This window comes from Aythya ferina (genome assembly GCF_964211825.1).
Source record: "Aythya ferina genome assembly, chromosome: 4".
Classification (NCBI taxonomy): domain Eukaryota; kingdom Metazoa; phylum Chordata; class Aves; order Anseriformes; family Anatidae; genus Aythya; species Aythya ferina.
In genome coordinates, this window is record NC_140300.1 from 79,243,548 (window position 1) to 79,268,940 (window position 25,393).

The 25,393-nt window shown below is 45.5% G+C and overlaps 1 long non-coding RNA gene across 1 annotated transcript; it reads right to left on the reverse strand.

Annotated features, from left to right (window-relative positions):
• Positions 1-11,216: 11,216 nt before the first annotated feature.
• LOC311436396 lies at positions 11,217-16,943 on the reverse strand. The gene is made up of 2 exons (XR_014692811.1): positions 14,535-16,943; positions 11,217-12,190 (listed from the first exon to the last, which is right to left on the reverse strand). It is a non-coding gene; the product is annotated as an uncharacterized lncRNA (long non-coding RNA).
• Between the last annotated feature and the right edge of the window lie 8,450 nt (positions 16,944-25,393).

The following is a 25,393-nucleotide window of genomic DNA, read 5'->3' on the forward strand; positions in this document are numbered from 1 at the left end:
GTAAGGGTTAGGGTAAGGATAAGGGTATGGGTAATGGTAAGGGTGAGGGTTATGCTAAGAGTAAGTGTAAGGTTTAGATTTAGGCTAAGGATAAGTGTAGCAGAAAGGGTAAGGTTTACGGTAAGGTTTAAGGTTTAGGGTTAGGTTAAGGGTACGGGTAAGGGTAAGGGTACGGGTCAGGGTAAGGGTTAGAGTAAGGGTTTGAGTAAGGGTAAGGGTAAGGGTTAGGATAAGTGTAAGGGTGCAAGCAAGGATTAGGGCAAGAGTAAGTGTAAGGGTAATAGAAAGGGTTAGGGTAAGTTTAAGGGTAAGGGAAAGTGTTAGGATATGTTTTAGGGGAAGCAGAAGAGTAAGGGTTAGGTTAAGTGTAAGGGGAAGGGGAAGGTAAGGGGAAGGGTTGGAGTAAGGTATAGGGTAAGGGTAAGGTTATGGTTAAAGGAAAGAGTAAGGGTAAGGAAAAAGTAAAGGTAAGGATTTGGGTAATGGTAAGGGTGAGAAGGGTTAGGGTAAGGGTTACGGTAAGGGTTAGGTAACGCAGTGTACAACCTGGGACGTCACACGCAGAGCTGCCTCTGGCAAGGTGAGTGAGGAACAGATGTAGCAGTTGTTGTGTTGTAGGTCTCACTGTTCCTCTAAGCATCCCCTCTTTGTCTTTTAGAGGTGTTGTAGCTGTTTGAAGAGGGTAGATTGAAGCATCTGCCTCGGGGGCTGGTAAGCGGCAGAGGTAAGGGAGCAGATGAGAGTAACTTACCTAGTTGTGCTGTGTCTTTGGATGCTGCATCGGCCTATGCGTTTCTTTTTCTTTCACAGGTGTCTCGCACAGGCTCAAAGGAGCAAACTGCACTCTGAAGAGCTGTGTAAGAAGAGGGGCTGGTCATGAGCTGGGTTGGAGCAGAACGACCAAGTAGCACAAGGTGACTATGAAAGGTGTCCGTCTTGCTTTGCAGGTGCCGTGGCAGGCTCTCCACAGAAGTGGATAAGGATATGAGATAAGGCCAGAGAGCGACAAGGAGCGGCACGTGCAGGGATGGTTTTGAAGCGCTGCGGTGGCTTACTCTTCTGTTCATCAGGTGCCACAGGCAAGGTGGGTTGTAACATCAGTCGTTATATTTGCATGAAAGCAGTTCGCTTGAATGCCACAGTGCATCTGAGTAGGGTGTTCTAGCAGAACAAGCTTGTCTGGCACAGCGGTGCCTGATGGCAGTGTGTTTCCTCAGGTGAAGAGGTGCCTGAAGCCCCATCCTATCTAGCCTGCACACAATTATCTGAGAATGAAAGCTGCTTTCCAGTAATTCAGAAAGCCAAGTTACGTCTCAGCCTTGAGCATCTCGGGCTTTTGGGCCTGTCTGTAACATTTGGCACCAGCACTAATACTTTTTTTGGCATATGTTTAGCGTTTGGGGCCTGTGTCTGGGATTTGGGCCCTGTCTCGAACCACTGGGGCTTTGTCCTGGGTTTTGGAGCCTGCCTCTAGAGTTCAGGGCCTGTGATTAGGCTTTTGGGGTCTGTGTCTGGGGGCCGGTATCTGGGGGCAAGGGGGGAGCTGCTTGTAGACCCTTGGGGCCGGCATTGAGGGGGTTGGGAGCTGACTCTACACCTTTGGGGCCTGCTTCTGGGGGCGGGGGGGGGGTTGAGACCAGCATCTGGGGGAGGGGTGGGAGCTCTTTGTATTCCTTTGGAGCCTGTGTCGGGGGGCGGGGGGGGGGGGGGGAAGGGGAGGGTTGGTTGGGAGGTGCTTGTACACTGTTGGAGCCTGGGTTGAGGGAGGAGGTTTGGAGCTGCTTCTACACCTTTGGGCCTGGCATCGGGGGTAGGGGGTTGGGTGCTGGTTGTAGGGGCCTGTGTTTGGGGGGGGGGGCTTGGGACCTGCGTCTGGGGGAGGGGTGGGAGCTGCTTGTACACCTTTGGGGCCTGCATGTGTGGGGGGTCAGGGCCTGTGTCTAGCGGGCTGGGAACTGCTTGTACAATGTAGGAATCTGTTTCTGCAGGGTGGCTGGGAGCTGTTTGTACAACTTTGGGGCCAGCATCTGGGGGTGGCTGGTGTTATAAATTAGACCACACAATTTACAGGTCTATTGTAATTATTTTATTAATCAAGTAAGCAGACACAAGCAAAACAGCGCTGGGCGGCTGGGGAGTCTCCGCTCCGCAACAGCACACACCTTCCCTTTCCAGGGTAGCTATTTTATAGCAGTCGAGTTCCAGCTTATCGAGACCTATTGAACTGGCTGAGGCTGCGCAGTTTATTGTTGAGAGGGGGGGTCGTTGTTCCTCTGCTGGTGTTCACACGTTGTGCTCGTATTCAGGTGGGGGTAATGAAGCGGCAGACAGGATGTCTGGTTTCACTCAAGGATGTGTATCCAATACTCCCTCCTGTTATCTGCTTGCTTTAATCCTCCCCTTTACCAAGGCCGTTAATTTGTACAACCTTATCTCTTCAGCAGTTTCTCCAAATTCCTCAAAGACAATGAACAAACCCCCCACTAATTTATCACAATCCCTCCTTTTTCTTTTTCTAACATATTTTGTTCATTGAATTTTTGCAATATTTGCTTGCTGAGCATTAAAGTTTCTGTGTCTTCCTTCTCCTGCTCAAGAAATTCATACTCAGCACGCACGAGCATAAGATGAGCTGCCTCTAATCGGCTTTTCACAATCGCGATTACTCGATTGAATATACATGGTCCAAAAGTCAGTGCTAATATTAATAACAACAAGGGCCCCGCTATGGTTGATAGCAGGGTAGTAAGCCAAGGTGAGTAATTAAACCAGGATTCATACCAATTCTGACGAGCTTCATTTTCCTTTTTGCGTTTTTCTAATCCTTCCCTCAATTTAGTCATTGTATCTCTTACCACCCCAGTATGATCTGCATATACACAACATTCTTCACGTAGGGCTGCACACAGTCCTCCTTGTTGTAAGAAAATCAAATCCAACCCTCTACGGTTTTGGAGTACCACTTCGGATAATGACCTAACCGATTTTTCCAGAGCTGTTATTGATTGCTCTATACGGGCCAGATCCTCATCTACGGCAATGCGTAGAGAAGTAAATTCCTGGCTTTGTTTTATCAGGGAAGCAATTCCAGTTCCTGCACCTGCAGCCCCAAGGGCCATTAAAGTGGCTAAGGTGACAGCTGTAATAGGCTCCCTCTTTACCAGATGGTATTCAGCCACTGTGTGATAGGTATACATATACTCTTCAGTGTGGTATAGAATCCTTGGTATAATGACCACCTGTACACAAAAATCATGAGATATGCTAAACAATTTTAAAGATAGGCAAGGAGTGACTCCCAACAATGAACATACCCACCTAGTATTATTTGCAGGAATTAACCATTTGTGTGTTTGGTCCATTTTTTCAGTGGCATGGCATAGATCATTTTTATCTCTTGGAACTGTGCCGATACATCTACCTTTTCCCGTAACTTGAGTCAGAGTTATCCCGATTTCCTGACCCCAACTGCACTTGGAAGGATTTGACTCATTTGAATATTCAGGCCTCCCCATATCTCCTATAGCTTCATAATATGGGGGCTTAACACTTACACATAGCCAGCATCCTTCAGTTATCTCAGGATTAGTTTGATTTAGTACCTGGAAACTAGCATTTATAACTTTCCACATACTACTCTCGGGTACAACCCCTTTCCTTTTTACAATGCTAGGAAGCAGTGTGGGAAAGGATAACTTTGTCGTCTTATTAGAAAACACTGTAGTAGGTTGTGCAGTCCCAGGTATCTTTACAGTCTGGGCAACCAAACCTTCCCCTAATAACTCTTTATTAGGCCCTACTACCTTGGATATCTCGGGTTTTTCCTTCTTTATTAATATGAGTCCTCCCCTGTCAGTTCCAGGTTCCGTATACCTTATTCCCCACACTCTTCCCATGTTCCACCCTCTATCCGTGGGTTGGGTAACATTTAAAAAGAGATATTTACAGTTTCCACGTCCTCCCCACCCTTGCGGTGGAATGCACCCATATGGACCCCATTGGACCCTTAGGTATTTATCTCTACCGTATCCCGGTATCCAACTAGGGGCTATAGTCTCACAGCCCCAATAGCTGCAGTAATATTGATTAGGGGAGTTGCAGTACCCCTTTCCAGGATTCGAACTTGGGCACATATAAAATCCCATATATTCCCAGCATCGAGGCCTCGGGACCAGCTGACACAGTGTAGAAGTAAAACTTGGCCCCCCTGATGTTATCTGGGTTGCAATAACCTGTTGATCTTCGAATCGACTTAAAGTCCATTTAAAAGGTTGGTGAGGGTGGTGTTGAGTCGCTATGCAGGATGAAATCACTGCGAGAACCCCCAAATACCAATAGGAATGGCTGAGGCTCATTTTCTTTCCCCACTTATTCACTCCTCTGCCTCACTCGTCAGTTGGGTTGCAGCCAACTACGAGGGTTTTAGTTCTTCTCGGCAGCAGTAGTGTTCTTCAGGGGAGAGCCTTTACCTTAACCCACGGTACCTATCGGGTTCGTCGCAATGTGAGCTTCAGGTCTTTGTTCCCTGGAGCGATCTCCCACTTCTCATCACAGATGGGTCCTTTAACACGGCTGGCATGTGTCCATCCTTTCTCCGCAGTTCGAATAGCCGTTTCTGTAGTAAGCAAAACAACATAGGGGCCTTCCCATTGTGGTGTTAATGTAACTTCTTTCCAAGTTTTTATCAGGACCTTATCTCCGGGCTGTATCTTGTGAATTGCTATGTCCAAAGGGGGACGTTGCGCAATTAAACCCTTTTTCTGTAATTCCCTGCGTCTATTTATCAATTGTGTGAGGTAAGGTTTTAATTGATCATCTTGTAGGTGGGGATGATCAAGGGGTATCTCGAGATCATAAGGCATACCATACAGCATTTCAAAAGGGGAGATTCCCAGATCAGTCCTGGGTTTTACGCGTATACTTAGCAAAGCTAGTGGCAAGCACTTTATCCAAGAGGTTTTTGTTTCTAACATTAATTTAGTAAGTTGCTTTTTAATTTCACCGTTCATCCGTTCTACTTTTCCCGAGCTCTGAGGATGCCAGGGAGTATGATATTCCCATTTGATTCCTAAAGCTTTCATTGTGTCACGGGATACTTTTGACACAAAGTGCGGTCCCCTATCAGAATCTATTGCTTCTACAATCCCATATCGGGGAATTATGTTTTCTAACAATATTTTCACTACAGTTTGTGCTGTAGCCCTTGTCGTGGGAAATGCTTCAACAAAATTTGTAAGATGGTCTATAATTACCAGCAAATATTTGTATCTTCCTGTTTTGGGAAGTTCGGTAAAATCCAATTGAATTCTTGCAAAGGGTCGGTGGGCTAATTCTCGTCCTCCCGGAACCCTTTTTCTCATATTTTTAGCATTTACCCTCCGACAAGTCATACACCCATTAACAATTCCTTTGGCTATGTTATATATCCCTATACACATATAATTAGTGGCGAATTGATCTACTAACGCCTGAGCACCCCAATGCATTTGTTCATGAAATCTCCGTAGCACCCTCATAGCTACTGATTTTGGTAACACTTCTCGTCCATCAGGTAGTACCCATTTTCCTTTTTCATTTTCTCGAATCCCCATTTTTGTCATTTTTTCCTTTTCTACAGTAGTAAAACAAAACAAGGGGAGGGGGACGTGCCCACCAGACCATAAAAATTTAGCTGGGCCATGCTTGTAACAGTTTCTATAAGGCGGACTCTCCTCCTCCGAACAATTACATTCAATCCCTTCTACTCCCCAGTCTTTCCAGCAATCATAGCATGGAAATTTCTTTAAATCCTTCCCCTTGCCACAACTCGGGCAGTCTGCTCTCTTAGTCACTTCATATATGCACATAAGGGCTGCTCTTTTTGCTTCCTGGTCAGCTAAGTTATTGCCTCTGATTTGGGGATTCAGCCCTCGCTGGTGTCCTTTTACATGCACCACCGCAATCTCCTTAGGCTCCCTGATGGCTTGTAAAACTTGGAGAATCAACTCCTGATGAATTAGTCCTTTTCCTTGTGAATTTATAAGTCCTCTCTCTTCCCATATTTTCCCGAAGGTGTGTATTACTCCATAAGCATATTTAGAGTCTGTATATATTGTTCCGCTTTTGTTCTTTAATAATTTCAGAGCTCTTAACATGGCATATAACTCGCAAGCCTGCGCTGACCAGCTTGGGCTCAGAGGGCCTGATTCTATTACCTCAAATGTTTTTCCGTTAACCAATGCGTAACCTGATCTTCTTTTACCCTCGACTACCCTTGAGGATCCGTCCACAAATATCTTTTCCCCTAAAGGCAATTCTACATCTTCCAGATCAGGCCTCAATCTCACTTGTTCTTCTATGTTTCTAAGACAATTATGTTCAGGCTGCTCATTTGGTTCACCATAAAGAAACTGAGCGGGGTTTTGTGCTGCAGTCGTTTCTAATGTTAATCTGGGTGATGATATTAGGATCCCTTCATATTTTAGTAACCTTGCATCCGTTATCCATTTTTCAGCTTTTTGTTGCAGCACCCCACGTATATTGTGAGGGGATATAACCTTTATTTCTCCCCCTAATGTAATCTTTTGTGCTTCTTCCACTAGTAGGGCAGCTGCTACCACTACTTGCAAGCAGCTGGGCCAACCTCTACTAACAGGGTCTAATAGCTTAGATAAATAGGCTACTGGTTTTTTACTGTCTGCCCATTCTTGAGCCAGTACTCCATAGGCAGTCCCCTCTGTGCTATTTACGAACAAGAAAAATGGTTTTTTTAATTCTGGACAGTTTAAAACTGGTGGATGCATCAGTTCTTCTTTTAATTTCTCTAATTGCTCCTCGTCTTCTTCTGTCCATTTTAGTAATCCATCCCTATTCAATTTGTTATATAGAAATTTAACCTTTCCACTGTAATCTTCTATCCATTGTCTACAATATCCAGTTAACCCTAACAGTTGCCGCACTTGCCTTTTGGTAGTTGGGGCCTTTATTCCTAGGATCCCTTTAACCCTTTCAGGATCCAGCCTTTTAGTTCCTTTATTTAGCAAATGACCCAAATATTTTACCTCTTTTTCTACAAACTGTAGTTTTGACCTGGACACCTTTAATCCCTGTGACCCCAAAAAATTCAATAGGCTAACGCTAGCTTGTCTTACAATGTCTTCATCTTTTCCAGCTATTAGTAAATCATCTACGTATTGGATCAGGGTTGTGCCCGGTACTCTGTTGTACTCTTGCAAAATTTGCTCCAGTGCTTGCCCAAACAAGTTTGGGGATTCTGTAAACCCCTGGGGCAGGACCGTCCACCTTAACTGCTGTTTTCTATAGGTGTCTGGGTCCTCCCATTCAAAGGCAAAATAATCCCTAGATTTTTCGTCCAGGGGGCATGCCCAAAATGCGTCTTTTAGATCGATTACACTATACCATCGGTCGTCTGGGTGCAGTTGGCTTAACAGAGTGTGTGGATTTGCTACCACGGGGAACCTAGTAACAGTTCTCTTATTAATTTCCCTCAGGTCATGTACCAATCTGTACTTGCCGTCTTTCTTTTTTATGGGTAAGATAGGAGTGTTAAAAGGAGACATGCAAGGCTCCAACAGCCCCTGCTGCAGCAATCTTTGAATCTCGGGTTTTAACCCTCTCCTACCTTCCTCCGAAAGAGGGTATTGTTTTATCCTGACTGGTACTTCTGGATTGTTTATGGTCACTTCGAAAGGCCTTATTTTCAATTTTCCTACACTTTCTGACGTGTACCAGACTCTAGGATCGATGTTTGCTTCATCTTCTACTCGGAGTGGGCATAATTTTATTTCTAATTTCTTTCCTATCACTTCTAATCCTATTCCTAATTCTATTATTAAATCTCTGCCTAACAAATTATACTCAGCTTCCGGTACTAGGAGCAGAGTCCCCTTACTCACTTTAGAATCTGATTCTATTATTACTTCTTTTATAACAGGGACCCCAAAGGGCTCCCCCTTTGCTCCGATTACCTGGACTTTTTCAGTGGAGGCCTTGCATCCAGTGGGCAAGGTTTGGACTGTTGATCTTTCAGCCCCTGTATCTATGAGGAATTCTACCTCCTCACGCTGGGGACCCACTTTTAATTTTATCAAGGGCTCGGTCTTGTTTCGGATCCCCAGCAAATAGAGCCCCTGACACCCCTATTCGCTCTTAAACATCCTCTCATCCTCTTTTCTTTGCCTGCATTCTTTCTTCATGTGACCTTTCTTGTTGCAATAAAAACAGGTCACATTTTTTCGTTCTTTGCTACCTCTTTCCTCCGCCCTAGGTCTCCCATGCATCTGGTCGAACCTTCGATTCGGTTCAGCCCCCCTTTTTCCTTCTCGCACTGCTGCCACCACCATACGTACTTGATTTTTCTCCTTCTCTTCTTCCCTTCTAACATACACCTTCTGTGCCTCCCTTAACAATTCGTCCAGACCTCGATCTTGCCAATCCTCTATTTTTTCCAATTTCTTCCTAATATCTACCCATGATTTTGCCACAAATTGGGCTTTAAGTAATGCCTCCCCTATCGGGGTTCCAGGGTCTAAGCCACTATATAGTTGCAAATTCTTTCGTAATCTTTCTAACCATTCCGTTGGGGTTTCATCCTTTTTCTGTTGTTCGTTAAGAGCTTTGTTTATGTTCTGTCCTCTGGGGACAGATTCTCGTATCCCCTGAATTATGATTGTTCTTAAATCTTGCATATGTCCCCTGTGTATGGGGTCTTGATTATTCCAATTAGGCTGCTGCATTGGCCACTTTATGTCTGCAGCCGGCCCCTGCTGGTGTTGCTGATCCCAAATTTGCATCCCAGTACGCCTAATCATTCTTCTTTCCTCTGATGTAAAGAGGATTCCCAGGATGGATTGTAACTCTTCCCAGGTATATATATTTGGGCCTAAGAATTGGTCTACTCGTTCCGCCACTCCCAATGGGTCTTCTAGTAAACTTCCCATCTCCTTTTTAAAATCCCTCACATCCCCTGAATTAATGGGAACAGCCACGTATCCCATTCCTGGGTGGGGTCCCCCCATCGCTATTTCTCGTAGGGGATATAATCCCTCCCTTAAAGCAGATTTCTAATTTCTTGCCCTGCTTCTGGTTACCGGCCCCTGTGTTTCATGATCCGATTCCGTTTCTCCTGAATTTGCTAATTCGGGGAGTCCATTAAGGACAGGAGCCGTTGGTGCGGGCAGTGGAATATAGGGCGGGGGCGATGTCGGGACTTCTAAGTCCTTTCTCTTTTTATCCCGCCCTCCTTTTTCTTTTAGAGGATATAGATGCGTCCTCGTATCTGAATTTATCCAGAGGTGCGCATATTCACTTTCTTCCAAACTAAAGGGCTCCTTAGAGTTAACATAAATATTGAGGGCTTGGCATACCCAATCCTCAAAGGAGCCGAACGGGGGCCAGAAAACGCTGTCCCCTTTGATGGGCTTGTTGCCCCACACTTCTATACAATAATAAATCATTTTAACTTTACTCTTTCCCCGCCTAGAAGGGGAATCATCCCAATTCTTAATCATTTGTCCTAACGGACTATCAGAAGGAACAGAGGGTATCCCTACAGCATTGGATCCCTCCCTCATGGGGCCAGAAGGCTTACTTTTCTTCTGTCCCATCTTCCGGAGCACCTTCACACACACACACACACAACGCTTCCCCCTTTTCGTGGCCCAGTCCCTCGCGGGAGGTGGGAACCGCACTACCGAGGGGTCCGCACTCGCTTCGTCCGCACTTGGACGTCTCAAATGTCGTGCTCCAGGATACCCAACCCCAACCGAACTGAACACCGGCCTATACTTACCCACCCCGTGGGTCTTAGTTCGGTCTTCGTGCACAAAGGTTGCCTGGGGTTTACCGGTTTTATTTGCTTGTGTCTGATTTTGGGTTCGTCGATGAAGGGCTCGAGCAGGAGTTTCCGTTTCTGGGGCCGCCGAAATCGGCGGGGCGCCTCCCCTAGAGGGATTCCTGATCAATCAGCCTTCATCCGAGTCACGGCACCAAATTGTTATAAATTAGACCACACAATTTACAGGTCTATTGTAATTATTTTATTAATCAAGTAAGCAGACACAAGCAAAACAGCGCTGGGCGGCTGGGGAGTCTCCGCTCCGCAACAGCACACACCTTCCCTTTCCAGGGTAGCTATTTTATAGCAGTCGAGTTCCAGCTTATCGAGACCTATTGAACTGGCTGAGGCTGCGCAGTTTATTGTTGAGAGGGGGGGTCGTTGTTCCTCTGCTGGTGTTCACACGTTGTGCTCGTATTCAGGTGGGGGTAATGAAGCGGCAGACAGGATGTCTGGTTTCACTCAAGGATGTGTATCCAATACTCCCTCCTGTTATCTGCTTGCTTTAATCCTCCCCTTTACCAAGGCCGTTAATTTGTACAACCTTATCTCTTCAGCAGTTTCTCCAAATTCCTCAAAGACAATGAACAAACCCCCCACTAATTTATCACAGCTGGGAGCTGCCTGTACACTGTAGGGGCCTGTGTTTGTGGGGGGCTTGGGGGCCTCCCTCGGGGGGGGGGGGGGAGGGTTGGGAGCTGCTTGTATAGGGTAGGGGGCCTGCCTGGCAGGGGTTGGGAGCTGCTTGTAGAATTTGGGTCGCTGTGTCTGGGGGGGCGGTTGGGGCCTGTGTCTCAGGGGTGTTGGGAACTGGTTGTATACCTTTGGGTCATGTCTTTGGGGGGAGCTACTTGTACACTTTTGGGGTCTGTATTTGAGGGGGGTTGGGAGCTGCTTGTGCACTTTTGGACCTATGTTTAGGCTGGTTGGGAGTTGCTCATGCATTCTAGGTGCCTCCCTTTTGAGAAGGGTTGGGGCCTGCATCTGTGGGTGGTTGGGAGCTGCTTGTACACTATAGGGGCCATGGTCTTGGAGGGGGGTCTGGGCTGTTTATACACCTCTGTGGCCTGTGTTTGGGGGGGGGGGGGGGGGTGGGCCTGTGCCTGGGGAAGTTGGGAGCTGTTTGTTCACTCTAGGAGCCTCCATTTGGGGGTCTTTGGGGCCTCCCTTTGAGGGGGAGGGAGTTGGGAGTTGGTTGTACACCTCTGCATCCCGTGTCTTGGGGGGGGTGGGGGGAGTGGGACCGGTCTCTGAAGGGGCGGGTTGTGAGCTGCTTGTACACCTGTGTCGGGGGGAGGGTAGGGAGGTTGGCGGGGGTCGGGTCCGGGTCTTGGGCCAGTGTCTGGGTGGAGTCTGTTATAAATTAGACCACACAATTTACTGGTCTATTGAAATTATTTTATTAATCAAGTAAGCAGACACAAGCAAAGCAGCGCTGGGCGGCTGGGGAGTCTCCGCTCCACCACAGCACGCAACTTCCCCTTTCCAGTGTCGCTGTTTTATAGCATTGAAGTTCCGGCTTGTCGAGACTTGTCGAGACCTGTCGAGACCTGTCGACTTGTCGAGACCTGTCCTGAGATTGCGCAGTCTGTTGTTGGGAGTCGTTGTTCTTCCTCCGGTGATCATGCGTTGTGCTTGTGTTCAGGTGGGGGCAAAACAGGATGTCTTGCTTTGTCCCCATGTTACAATGCCGTGAGTTGTGAAACCTTATCTCCTCAGTAGATTCTTTAAATTCTCAAGGACAATGAACAAACCCCTACTAATTTATCACAATCCCTCCTTTTTCTTTTTCAAACATATTTTGTTCATTGAATTTTTGCAATATCTGCTTACTGAGCATCAAAGTTTCTGCGTTGTCCTCCTCCTGCTCAAGAGATTCATACTTAGCACGCACAAGCATAAGATGAGCAGCTTCTAATCGACTTTTCACAATTGCGATTACTTGATTGAATATACATGGTCCAAAAGTCAGTGTTAATATAAGTAACAACAAGGGGGCCCTGCTATGGTTGATAGCAGGGTAGTAAGCCAAGGTGAGTAATTAAACCAGGATTCATACCAATTCTGATGAGCCTCATTTTCCCTTTTGCATTTTTCTAATCCTTCCCGCAATTTAGTCATTGTATCCCTTACCACCCCAGTATGATCTTTACCAGATGGTATTCAGCCACTGTGTGATGGGTATACATATACTCTTCAGTGTGGTATAGAATCCTTGGTATAATGACCACCTGTACACAAAAATCATGAGATGTGTTAAACAATTTTAAAGATAGGCAAGGAGTGACTCCCAACAATGAACATACCCACCTAGTGTTATTTGCAGGAATTAACCATTTATGTGTTTGGTCCATTCTTGTTGTCGACGGAAGGAAGACACAGACGCTCAATATGAGTGAACAATGAACTTCAACTTTAATGGATAGCTCTGTCGCCTTTTATCTAGTTCGAACATAGTCAACTCATACATATTGCAAAAACTAAGCTCAGGATTGGCTAACATTTCCCGCTCTTTTCAGGTAGTTCCTCCTTCTTTTAGCCACTGTCCTGCCTTAGGGACTTTCCCCATCGCTCAAGGGCATCGTGTCCTTAAGCCTGATTGGCTCTCAGCCAGCTGTGTACGTGCCAGACTCATGTGAGTTGAGTACGGTACTTTACTAGCCCATTGCCTCTTAACTGCCCAACATCCACGTGTCCTATTTCACTTAACCATTCCTCCACAATTCCCCCGTTTTTATTTTGCGCTACAAATACCTTCTCTGTGAGTTGCTCTAGTTTCTTAGTTAGGCAGTTACAGATTGTACGTGCAGCAACTATAATCAATATAAGTAGAAAGCTAAGTCCCTCTTTAACTAAGAAAACCCATCCACCCATGTTCCCAAAAACAGATTTAAGCCAACCTTCAAACCAACTATCTTGTACTACAATTTTTTGTGTATGATCCCTTAACAATTTCAACTGGTCGTGAATTGACTAACCATGGTCGGAAAGATAAAAGCAACACATTCCTTCTACATCTTCACACCTATGTCCCTGAGCCAGCAATAAGAAATCAATAGCGGCCCTATTTTGCAATACAGTATGTCTTAGACTCTCCATATCTTGTGACATTTCAGAAAGAACTTGTGTTGTTACATTTGATTGTTTAACAGCCCAACAAGCAAGCTTATTAGTCAAAGCGTGTGCAGTTCCCACACCAGGCACCAAAGAAGCAAAGAATCTTTCTGCTGGACCCCACAATTCTACATCATCATTACAGTCAGAACCCAAAGTTTTTAGTTCTCGTTTAATTCTTCTGCTCCTTGTCGAGTTCTGCCATGAGTGTAAATCTGGAGCGAAAAGTGTGAGTCGCCCTAGGTAACACGGTCCTCCAAAAGCATTGGCTGGTACTCCTTGCCATGCACGGTCTCCACAGATCAAAACCATGCCAGAGAGAAGCAGCACAGCCGCCGCTGCTTCCATGGTTACGTCAGACAGGCTGCAGGGTCCTGATGTCCGTCCCTCTGCTCTGTGCCGACTCGCCACACGGTGAACTCCAAGCGCAGCGCTGCTCGTGGCGGTGACTGAGGGGGGGGAGGCTCCCACTGCCCCGTAGCCCCAAGGCAGCGTTATCATTCTCTCTGAAGGCGGCAGTGGGCAATGCCCAGCTCCAGCACTTCCCGGCAATCCCAGTCGCTCTGTAGCGGCAGCAGCGACTCTCTGCTCAGCCTGATGTGTAGCTAAAGCGCTAGCGACTGTTCTCCAAGGCTTCAATAAATTTTTTAGCAGACTTAATATCATTAATAACATCAAACAATTTATCTCCAAATTTACGCCACTCTGTTTGTTCAAAAAACTATCAGGATTTGTAAAACAACCCTGCGCTACTGCATATGCTAATAACCCTGGCAAATCTTTTTCTACAATCTATATCTAAAATACTCCGCTTTTCTAAAAAGCATCTGAGCAAATTATACGCCGCTTGTCTTTCATACCTTTATATATACAGTTGCAGCCTTTGCAAAGACCTCAGCGGCGCTTCTCCGGCGGGACCCTTTATAGGCTCATCCTGGGTGCGGGGACTCCCTTCCACCTTCTGAGCTGCGGGTGCGGGGACTCCTGTCCCTTTCACCTTTCAGACCTCGGCGACACGTGACCGGCGGGATCCTCTCCCGGGTGCGGGGACTCCACGTCCCTTTCACTTTCCCGACGCGTGTGCGGGGATTCTTGTCCCTTCCACCTCCTGGGCTGCGTTGCAGGACCGGATCCTCCCTTATTCCGTCGAACACGTGGCCCAGGATCACTGCCAGCAGTGTCCAAATCCCGTTCAGACCGGTCCCTGTTCGGGCGCCAATTTGTTGTCGACGGAAGGAAGACACAGACGCTCAATATGAGTGAACAATGAACTTCAACTTTAATGGATAGCTCTGTCGCCTTTTATCTAGTTCGAACATAGTCAACTCATACATATTGCAAAAACTAAGCTCAGGATTGGCTAACATTTCCCGCTCTTTTCAGGTAGTTCCTTCTTCTTTTAGCCACTGTCCTGCCTTAGGGACTTTCCCCATCGCTCAAGGGCATCGTGTCCTTGAGCCTGATTGGCTCTCAGCCAGCTGTGTACGTGCCAGACTCATGTGAGTTGAGTACGGTACTTTACTAGCCCATTGCCTCTTAACTGCCCAACATCCACGTGTCCTATTTCACTTAACCATTCCTCCACACATTCTTATTTTTATTTTTTTTTTTTTTTTCAGTGGCATGGCACAGATCATTTTTATCTCTTGGAACTGTGCCGATACATCTACCTTTTCCCGTAACTTGCGTCAAAGTTATCCCGATTTCCTGACTCCAATTGCACTTGGAAGAATTTGAATATGGGGGCTTAACACTTACACATAGCCAGTACCCTTTGGTTATCTCCTTGGGTACAACCCCTTTCTTTTTTTTCACAATGCTTGGAAGCAGTGTGGGAAAGGATAACTCTGTCAACTTATTAGAAAACACTGTAGTAGGTTGGGCAGTCCCAGGTATATTTACAGTCTGGACAACCAAACCTTCCCCTAGTAACTCTTTATTAGGCCCGACTACCTTGGAAGTCTCGGGTTTTCCCTTCTTTATTAGGATGAGTCCTCCCCTATCTGTTCCGTGTTCGTAAAATCTGACATTTTTCCTAGTACCCAGCTAGTATCGTCCGAGTTTGTTATATTTATATATAGAACCTTGCAAATTTCTTTATTTCCGTGGAAGGTTCCTGTATACCCTATACCATGGCCTCACCACCTGTAACGGGGATCCAATTGTCGGTTACAACTTTGCAGCCCATATCCCACTTGTAAGAATTTATCCCGACCAGCCCCAAGTGTCCAGTCTGTAGCAATGGTTTCACACCCCCGGTATGCACAGTAATACACGTTCAGGCATTTACAGTACCCCTTTCCCGGGTTAGAACTTGGGCAGAAATAAAATCCCATATATTCCCAGCATCGGGGCCTCGAGATCAGCTGACATAGTGTAGAAGTAAAGCTTGGCCCCCCCCCGATGTTATCTGGGTTGCAATAACCTGTTGATCTTCGAATCAACTTAAAGTCCATTTAAAAGGTTGGTGGGAGTGGTGTTGAGTCGCTATGCAGGATGAAATCAGTGCGAGAACCCCCAAATACCGATAGGAATGGCTGAGGCCCATTTCTTTCCCCACTTATTCACTCCTCTGCCTCACTCGTCAGTTGGGTTGCAGCCAACTACGAGGTTTTAGTTCTTCTCGGCAGCAGTAGTGTTCTTCAGGGGAGAGCCTCTACCTTAACCCACGGTACCTATCGAGTTTGTCGCAATGTGAGCTCCAGGTCTTTGTTTCCTGGAGCGATCTCCCACTTCTCGTCACAGATGGGTCCTTTAACACGGCTGGCATGTGTCCATCCTTTCTCCGCAGTCCAAAGGGCTGTTTCTGTAGTAAGCAAAACAACATAGGGGCCTTCCCCATCGTGGTGTTAAAAAGAGTCTCTTTCAAAGTCTTCATTAGAATTGAGGGTGATCAAGTGGCAATTCCAAGTCATAGGGCATACCATATAGCATTTCAAAAGGAGAAATTCCTACATCAGTTCTGGGCTGCATCCATATGTTTAACAGTGCAAGGGGTAAGCATTTTACCCAAGAAGCCTTAATTTCCAGCATAAGTTTTGTTAGTTGTTTCTTAATTTCACCATTCATTCGCTCTACCTTTCCAGAAGAGGAGGGGTGCCAGGGGCTGTGAAAATCCCACTCAATCTCTAAGGCCTGCTTTAATCCTTGCAGTAAAGCTTTACACTCATTCAGTCACATGGTCAATTAGGACAAACAAGTAACTCAGTAAAGTCTACCTGTATACTTTGGAAAGGTCAAAGCCCTGGCTCCCGTCCCCCTCTAGATAGGTTACAGAAGACCTTTTTTATTTACCTTTTGACATATAGTACATCCTCTGCATGTGTGCTTCCCTAAAGTATATATTTCTACACAGACATGCTTTCTTAGAACAACATCACACATTGCTTGCACCTCCCAATGACTCTTCTGATGTAAAACAGTTAATATTTGCCTCATTATCACTTTATTCAGCATTTCTCTCCCATTGGGGAGTATCGATTCTCCTTAAAATGATCCACATATTTGTAACATTAATACCTCCTTGGGAGGTTGTAATTGCTCCAAAACCTTTTTTAGAATTTACCCAAATAGATAGGTGGCCCTGTAAACCCCTGAGGTAAAATTGTCCACCTATATTGTTGCTTCCACCCCCATTTCAGAGTCTTTCCAGTCAGAGGTGAATATACGTTTGCTCTCAGGGCCTGAGAGCACTCCATTAATAACACTGTTATTCCAGTCTAACAATTTACTAGTTGAATGCCCAATTTAATCATCAAATCCCTTCCCAACAAGTTAGTTTCCGCCTTGGATACATACAATAATTGCCCAGTGATCATTTTATCCCCTGGTCTCAGCTTAGTATTCCCCAAAAGTGGCACTGTTATCCCAGTACCTTCTACCCCCATCACATTTAGGGTTTCATTAGTTAATTTAATCCCTGAAGCTTTACAAGTCAGTAATGACTTAGCTGCCGCAGTGTATTGGGTTTGCTGGCAAGGTTCGGGGGGGGGTGGGAGTGGGAAACTGCAGTGGCAGCCCCCGTGAGAAAAACCCAGAAACCTCCCCGTGGTAGGTAAGGGACAATTTCATCTGGCCCCAAAGGGGCCCACTGCTGCCCAGAGCCAAGCCATAGCAACACAGTCCGTGCCTCTGTGAGAGCACATCCACGAAAACAAACAGACAAACAAACGAACAAAACCCTGCTGCTCAACAGCAGTTGGGAGAGCGAGAAACCCCCCCGCAGACACCAAAGTCAGTGCAGAAGGAGGGGGAGGAGGCGCTCCAGGCGCTGGAGCTGAAGCCCCCCTGCGGCTGCTGGAGAGGCCCCTGGTGGAGCAGGCTGTTCCCCCCCTCCCCGATGCTTGGGAAACTGAACAAACATCACAGCAAATATGCAAATATACCAAAACTTCTAGACTGTTACTTAGATAATGCCTACATCACCTTTCCCTGCTCATTCAATTTCAAACAGCTCTGTTAAATACTACATGCCACACCTTTAACACCTTCAGCAACCCTTTTAACACTTCCTTTATCTTTCTCAAGCCCGTACTTTTCTAATACCAACACCAAAGGCTCAGTCAGAGTCCAACTTAATTCCATACCTTTTCCCTCCAAGATACTGAAACAACATATCAATCAATATACCATATTTCATCCCATTTTCCTTCTTTCCACAAAAAACAACATTAACTGTAATATGGTGTTATAATTAATAGTTCCATTTAGGGGCCACTCCGCTCCATCCTCTAGTTTATAAAGTGGCCACCATTGATTACAATATTTGATAAGAGTTCTTTTACTTTCTGTACACTCTCACCCCACTATATCCCTCCAATGTGTTAGTATACACCCTAGGGGGCTTTTCCTCGAGGTTTCTTTGCTTTGAACATTTCCTATTGTAATCTACAGTGGTTAATATTCCACTGTTTTCCTAGAAGCTCTTTACTAGTCAATCCCAATCCCTCCAAAATCCACAATATATAGATACACAAATAAAATCAAACCACTGTAAATTAACTGCCTGTTGACAATTACACTGAGGACATTTAAACCTGATGAGCCGATAATATGCCTGGGCAAATTTTGTTCCCTTAGACATACACCTCAATGGCAGTTCTTATATTTACATATTTACATATTAACATATGAATAAAAGAATACTTTAACAAAAATGCCCGGGCTTTTATATATACAATATACAATGTACAGTTATTATTCCAGTTAGAATTATTCCTCAGCAGCTGCAAACACTATGCCAGTTGCCATTAAAGCTTGCTTACCGTCCTCCTGTCCTTTTCTTAAAATCTCGGACATCCCCAGAGTTAATGGGGATGGCCACATATTCCATTCCTGGCTGGGGTCCCCCCATCGCTATTTCTCGTAGTGGATATAATCCCTCCCTTAAAGCAGATTTCTGATTTCTTGCCCTGCTTCTGGTTACCGGCCCCTGTGTTTCATGATCCGATTCCGATTCTCCTGGATTAGCTAATTCGGGGAGTCCATTAAGGACGGGAGCCGTTGGTGCGGGCAGTGGAATATAGGGCGGGGGTGGTGTTGGGACTTCTAAGTCCTTTCTCTTTTTATCCCGCCCTCCTTTTTCTTTCAGAGGATATAGATGCATCCTCGTATCTGAATTTATCCAGAGGTGCACATACTCACTTTCTTCTAGACTAAAGGGTTCCTTTGAGTTTACATAAATATTTAGGCCTGACAAACCCAATCTTCAAAAGACCCAAATACAGGCCAGTAAAGGTGGTCTCCTCGAATCTGTTTACCACCCCAAACTTCAACACAATAATGTATCATTTTTACTTTATTCCTTCCCCGCCTAAAAGGGGAATCCTGCCAATTTTTAATCATTAATCCCGGGGTAACCTAACATCATACATTACCCCACCCATGGGACCAGAAGGCTTACTCTTCTTCTGTCCCATCTTCCAGAGTGTCCTCACACACACACACACACGCTCCCCCTTTTCGTGGCCCAGTCCCTCGCGGGATGTGGGAACCGCACTACCGAGGGGTCCGCTCTCGCTTCGTCCGCAATTGGACGTCTCAGTTGTCACACTCTGGGAAACCCAACCCCAACCGAACGGAACACCGGCCTATACTTACCCACCCCGTGGGTCTTCGTTCGGGCTTCGTGCACAAAGGTTGCCTGGGGTTTACCGGTTTTATTTGCTTGTGTCTAATTTTGGGTTCGTCGGTGAAGGGTTTGATTGAAAGTAGTCCTAGCGAAGGCCGCTGAAATCAGCGGGGCGCCCCCTCCGAAGGTCTTTCAATCAGATTTGCCTTCATCCGAGTCACGGCACCAAATTGTTATAAATTAGACCACACAATTTACTGGTCTATTGAAATTATTTTATTAATCAAGTAAGCAGACACAAGCAAAACAGCGCTGGGCGGCTGGGGAGTCTCCGCTCCACCACAGCACGCAACTTCCCCTTTCCAGTGTCGCTGTTTTATAGCATTGAAGTTCCGGCTTGTCGAGACTTGTCGAGACCTGTCGAGACCTGTCGACTTGTCGAGACCTGTCCTGAGATTGCGCAGTCTGTTGTTGGGAGTCGTTGTTCTTCCTCCGGTGATCATGCGTTGTGCTTGTGTTCAGGTGGGGGCAAAACAGGATGTCTTGCTTTGTCCCCATGTTACAATGCCGTGAGTTGTGAAACCTTATCTCCTCAGTAGATTCTTTAAATTCTCAAGGACAATGAACAAACCCCTACTAATTTATCACAGAGTCCAGTTCTTGGGAGGGGGTGGTGGGGTAGGAGCTGCTTGTGGGCAGTTGGGGTCTGCATCTGGGTGTGGTTGGTGCCTGCTTCTGTTGGCAGTTTGGGGCCTGCTTGTAGACTTGTGCAGCCTGGGTTTGGGGGCTTTTCTGTAACGTTTGGGGCCTGCATTTTTGCTTTGGGATGCATCTTGAGCTTTTGAGGCCTAGCAGTAGCATTTGGGGCCTGCATCTGGGGCTTTTCTGTAGCATTTTGGTTGCGTATTTGTGATTTGGGGCCTGTATCGTGGGTTTTGCCTTTTTTGTAGTTTCCATCTTTGTGTGTGTGTGTTTCGTTGTTGGTTGTCTGGGGTTAGGGGCAGTTTGGGGTTTGGATTAAGGTCAGTGTCATTAGCGTTAGGGGGTTGATAATAAGGGTTAGGGTTGTGGTTAGAGTTGTTAGGTTTAAGGGGAATAAGGATTTCAGGGTAAGGGGATCAAGGTTGTGGGAATAAAAATGTTGTTTTTGCGCAGTTACATCCTGTAGAGGGAAGGAAGGTGGTATTGAGATATGCTTGCAGTGATAAGACAGCTTAACAGTGTGAAATGAGTTCATCTGATTCGTGTCAATATGGAACAATGCTAGGGCCGCATGATATGATGAAAAGTCTGAGAAAACCAGAGTGGTTAATATATATAGTTCTTGAATCTTGCAAAGGAATGGTCCAGCAATTCGGGTCAATAGGGGATAAGAGAACAAAGGGGTTTCAGAATAACTGCTAACTATTACAACTGTTGCATGGGACACTATGCAAGTGTCTGCCATCCAGCCAAGATGGACAAAGGAGATGGACAAGAGAAAAGCCTGGGAGGAAGACTACGAGCCTTCAGTACGAGCGGCCCCCAGAGGGACCACCGGAGACTGATAACGCCTGCACCAGTGGGAGGGTTTGGATTCTGGGAACTAATTAGAATAACCCTGCCTTTTGTAGAAGTAGTAATGAATATGTATTAGCCTAGCAGCATAAAAACCAGCCGCCTGATGTAACTTGTGTGCGTCTTGGTGGAGCAGAGACTCCTGGCGCACCCAGCGCTGCTTGCTTACCTCTATTCATTTAATAAATTGTAAATTTCAATTGCAATCCTATTTGGGACCCAGTCATTTATTACAAGTGGGCGCTCGTCCGGGAGGGCTTTGGTTCCTGATTTCTGGTTTGATCTAGGAGAGGCACCCCCACCATTTGGTGGCTGCTGTTTGAGTCAGGTCGGAACTAATGGCATCTTGAACCTGAATAAAGGTAAGCAAAGTTTCTGATTCTTTTTTTCAGCTCCCTTGCCAGCTGCAGCACTATATTTTGCCCGTAACTGTGTGTGTGAAGATCCGAACGAAGATGACGGAGTCGTAAGCATTTAAAGCGTATACCGTTCGGTTGGGTGGGGTTCGGTTGCCTGTGTGTGTAAGAGTGTGACTGAGATGGAACTTAGTTCTGAAGCGATTGTGGAGGTCTTCTAACCGCAGTTCCAATCTCCCGCGAGGGACTTGGCCGGTGAAGGACCGAAGGGATTCCTATAGGATTTGTGGGTGTGTGATAGGTCCTCGACCCCCTGCAAGACACTCTTACTAAGGTAACCAAGGGCTGTGGGAATTGCCAGAGTAAAATTCCTAGATGGGTCAGACAAAATCGAAGACCAGAGACCAGAAGAAAGGGAGCAAATTACCAGTCATACCACCAGAAAGTCCATTAGGAATAACGATTCGAAATTGGAATGATAGGGACCCCAGAAAAGGAAAAAGTAAATTAAAAATGGTCCAGTATTGTGTGACAGAATGGCCAAAGGAGCCTTTAAGACTACATGTCTTTTGGCCTGTTTTTGGATCCTTCGAAGACTGGATTTGCCAGGCCTTAAATATCCATGTTAATTCAAAGGAACCTTTTAGCCAGGAAGAAAGTGATTATGCAGGATTATGGATCAGGAAGACTTCAGGTCCTTTTCCAGCCTCAATATTTACACTAAAAGCAGGTAAGAAATTTGAAGAACAAGAAGAACATGAAAAAGAAAAAGAAGATAAACGTGAGCCGTTGGATAAGCTACCACCTCCATATCCTAACAATCCACCCCCGGCGGCTCCCCCTCCGGTGGCTGTGGTATCGCCACCAGTACCACCGTTGCCCCAGCTTCCACCACCAACAGCACCAGAATTAGACCGACCTCCGGCCGCATGCAGGAGAAGTAGGACGGATGTATCTGAGAGGGCTTCTCTATATCCCTTAAGGGAGGTAACTGGTGTATAACTGGTGCGCGTCTTGGTGGAGCAGAGACTCCCGGCGTACCCAGCACTGTTTGCTTACCTCTATTCATTCAGTGAATTGTAAACTTTGATTGTAATCCTATTTGGGACTTTTATTTATTATAACAGACAAGCTTGTAAAACGCAGACAACCAGAATCCTTACAGCAATTAGGTGGAAATCACGGCGTAAGAAACATTACCACCTCAAAGAGTAAAAACCTCAAAAGAAATGTGACTTGTAACAGGCCAGCAGCTGTGTATTTTCTGTGAAGCACCAGCTAGATTATGAACCTTGAATAGCACAGTTAAAGGGGAAACAGGGGAGGGTCCCGGTCCTCGGCAGAAAAAAAAAGTGTATAAACTGTGTATGGAATTAGTAGGCACCCTCCTGCTTGTGGGACACCCGCCATTGTAATCTCGAATAATAATGCTACTGTACTGAGATCCTCGACTCAGCCTATGCTATTTGCTACAGATAAGACAATGAACAAACATTTATGGTGTATTACCCTAAGTTTTTGGGTTAGGGTTTTTTGCGTCTTAATGTTTTGGGGTTAGGGTTTGGAGCGCCATTATTCCATTATTGTTGTTGTATGGCTTATGGTAAGGGTAAGGTCAAGGGTAAGGTTTATGTTAATGGTAAGCGTAAGGGTAAGGGATAGAGTAAGGGTAACGGTAAGGTTAAGGGTAACGGTAAGGTTAAGGGTACAAATATGTGTTAGGGTATGGGTTATGGTATGGGTAAGAATTAGGGTGAGTATAAAGGTAAGGGTAAGTGTAAGGGTACAGGTCAGGGTAAGGGTTAGAGTAAGGGTTAGGGTTAGGGTTAGGGTAAGGTTAAGTGTTAGGGTAATGGTTAGGGTTAGTTTTAGGGTTAAAGTCAGGAAAACGTATGCGTAAGTATTAGGTTAATGTTAAGGGTAAGGTTAAGGTTAAGAGTAAGTGTAAGGTTTAGGGTAAGGGTTTGGGTTAATGTAAGGGTCAGGGTAAGGGTTGGGGTAAGGTTTAGCGTAAGGGTTAGGTTAAGGATAAGTGTTAGGGTAACGGTAAGGTTAATGGTAACCATAAGTGTAAAGGTAAGGGTTCGGGAAAGGGTAAGAATAAGGGTATGGGTAATGGTAAGGGTGAGGGTTAGGCTAAGGGTAAGTGTAAGGTTTAGATTTACGCTAAGGGTAAATGTAGCAGAAAGGGTAAGGTTTACAGTAAGGGTAAGTGTTAGGATAAGGGTAAGCTTTAAGGTTAGGTTAAGGGTAAGGTATAGGGTAAGGGTAAGAGTAAGGGTAAGGGTAAGGGTAAGGGTAAGGGCAATGGTAACGGTAACAGTAAGGGTAAGTGTTAAGGTAAGGGTAAGGGTTACCGTAAGGGTATGGGTACGGGTAGAGGTATGTGTTAGAGTATGGGTTATGGTAAGGGTAAGGGTTAGGGTAAGGGTAAGTGTTGGGGTAATGGTTAGAGTTAATTTTAGGGTTAGGGTGCGGGAAACGTAAGGGTAAGTATTAGGTTAAGGTTAAGGGTAAAGTTAAGGTTAAGTGTAAGTTTTAGGGTAAGGGTTAATGTAAGGGTCAGGGTAAGGGTTCAGGTAAGGTTTAGGGTTAGGGTTAGGTTAAGGTTAAGTGTTAGGGTAAGCGGAAGTTGTATGGATAAGGATAAGTGTAAGGAATAGGGTAAGGGTAAGTGTTAGGGTAAGGGTAAGATTAATGGTAACCGTAAGTGTTAGGGTAAGGGTAAGAGTAAGGGGAAGGGGAAGGGGAAGGGGAAGGGGAAGTCTAAGGGTCCGGGTCAGGGTAAAAGTTAGAGTAAGGGTTAGGGTTAGGGTTCGGTAAGGATAAGTGTTAGGGTAATGGTTACGGTTAATTTTAGGGTTATGATGAGGGAAACGTAAGGGTATGTATTAGTTTAAGGGTAAGGTTAAAGTTAAGATTAAGTGTAAGGTTTAGGTTAAGGGTTAAGGTTAGAGTAAGGGTTAGGGTTAGGGTTAGGGTTAGGGTTAGGGTTAGGGTTAGGGTTAGGGTTAGGGTTAGGGTTAGGGTTAGGGTTTGGGTTAGGGTAAGGGTTAGGGATAATGTAAGGGTCAGGGTAACAGTTGGGGTAAGGTTTAGGTTAAGGGTAAAAGTAAGTATAATGGTAAGGGTAAGGGTGAGGGCTAGCGTAATGGTTAGATTTAGGTAAGGGTGAGGGTTAGGGTAAGATTTAGAATTAGGCAAAGGGTAAGTGTAGCAGAAAGGGTAAGGTTTAGGATAAGGGTAAGTGTTAGGATAAGGGTAAGGTTTAGGGTTAGCTTAATAGTAAGGTTAAGGGTAATTGTACGAGTAATTGCTAGGGTAAGTATAAGCGTAAGTGCACATGTAAGTGTTGTTGTATGGCTTATGATAAGGGTTAGGTTAAGGTTAAGGTTTATGTTAAGTGTAAGTGTAAGGGTAAGGGTAACGGAGACAGTAAAGGTAAGGGTAAGGGTAAGGGGAACGGTTAGGTTAAGGCTACAAGTACGTGTTAGGGTATGGGTTATGCTAAGGGAAAGGCTTAGGGTAAGGGTACGGGTCAGGGTAAGGGTTAGAGTAAGGGTTAGAGATTACGGTTAGGGTTAGGGTAAGGGTAAGTGTTAGGGTAATGGTTAGGGTTAATTTTAGGGTTAGGGTGAGGGAAACGTAAGGGTAAGTATTAGGTTAATGTTAAGGGTAAGGTTACGGTTAAGAGTAAGTGTAAGTTTTAGGGTAAGGGTTAGGGTTAATGTAAGGGTCAGGGTAAGGGCTGGGATAAGGTTTAGGGTTAGGGTTAGGTTAAGGGTAAGGATTAGGGTAAGGGTAAGGGCATGGATAAGGATAAGTGTAAGTGTTAGGGTAAGGGTAATGTTAAAGGTAACAGTAAGTGTAAGGAGAAGGGTTAGGGTAAGGGTAAGAGAAAGGGTATTGGTAATGATAAGGGTGAGAGTTACAGTAAGGGTAAGATTTAAAGTAATGTTTAGTAAGATTTAAAGTAAGGTTTAGATTTAGGCTAAGGGTAAATGTAGCAGAAAGGGTAAGGTTTACTGTAAGGTTTAAGGTTTCGGCTTAGGTTAAGGGTAAGGGTAAGGGTAAGGGTAATTGTACGAGGAATTGCTAGGGTAAGTGTAAGCGTAAGTGTACATGTAAGTGTACATGTAAGTGTTGTTGTATGGCTTATGGTAAGGGTAAGGTCAAGGGTAAGGTTTATATTAAGGGTAAGCGTAAGGGTAAGGGATAGAGTAAGGGTAAGGGTAAGGTTAAGGGTAACGGTAAGGTTAAGGGTACAAATATGTGTTAGGGTATGGGTTATGGTATGGGTAAGAATTAGGGTAAGTAAAAGGGTAAGGGTAAGGGTAAGTGTAAGGGTACGGGTCAGGGTAAGGGTTAGAGTAAGGGTTAGGGTTAGGGTTAGGGTAAGGTTAAGTGTTAGGGTAATGGTTAGGATTAGTTTAAGGGTTAAAGTCAGGAAAACGTATGCGT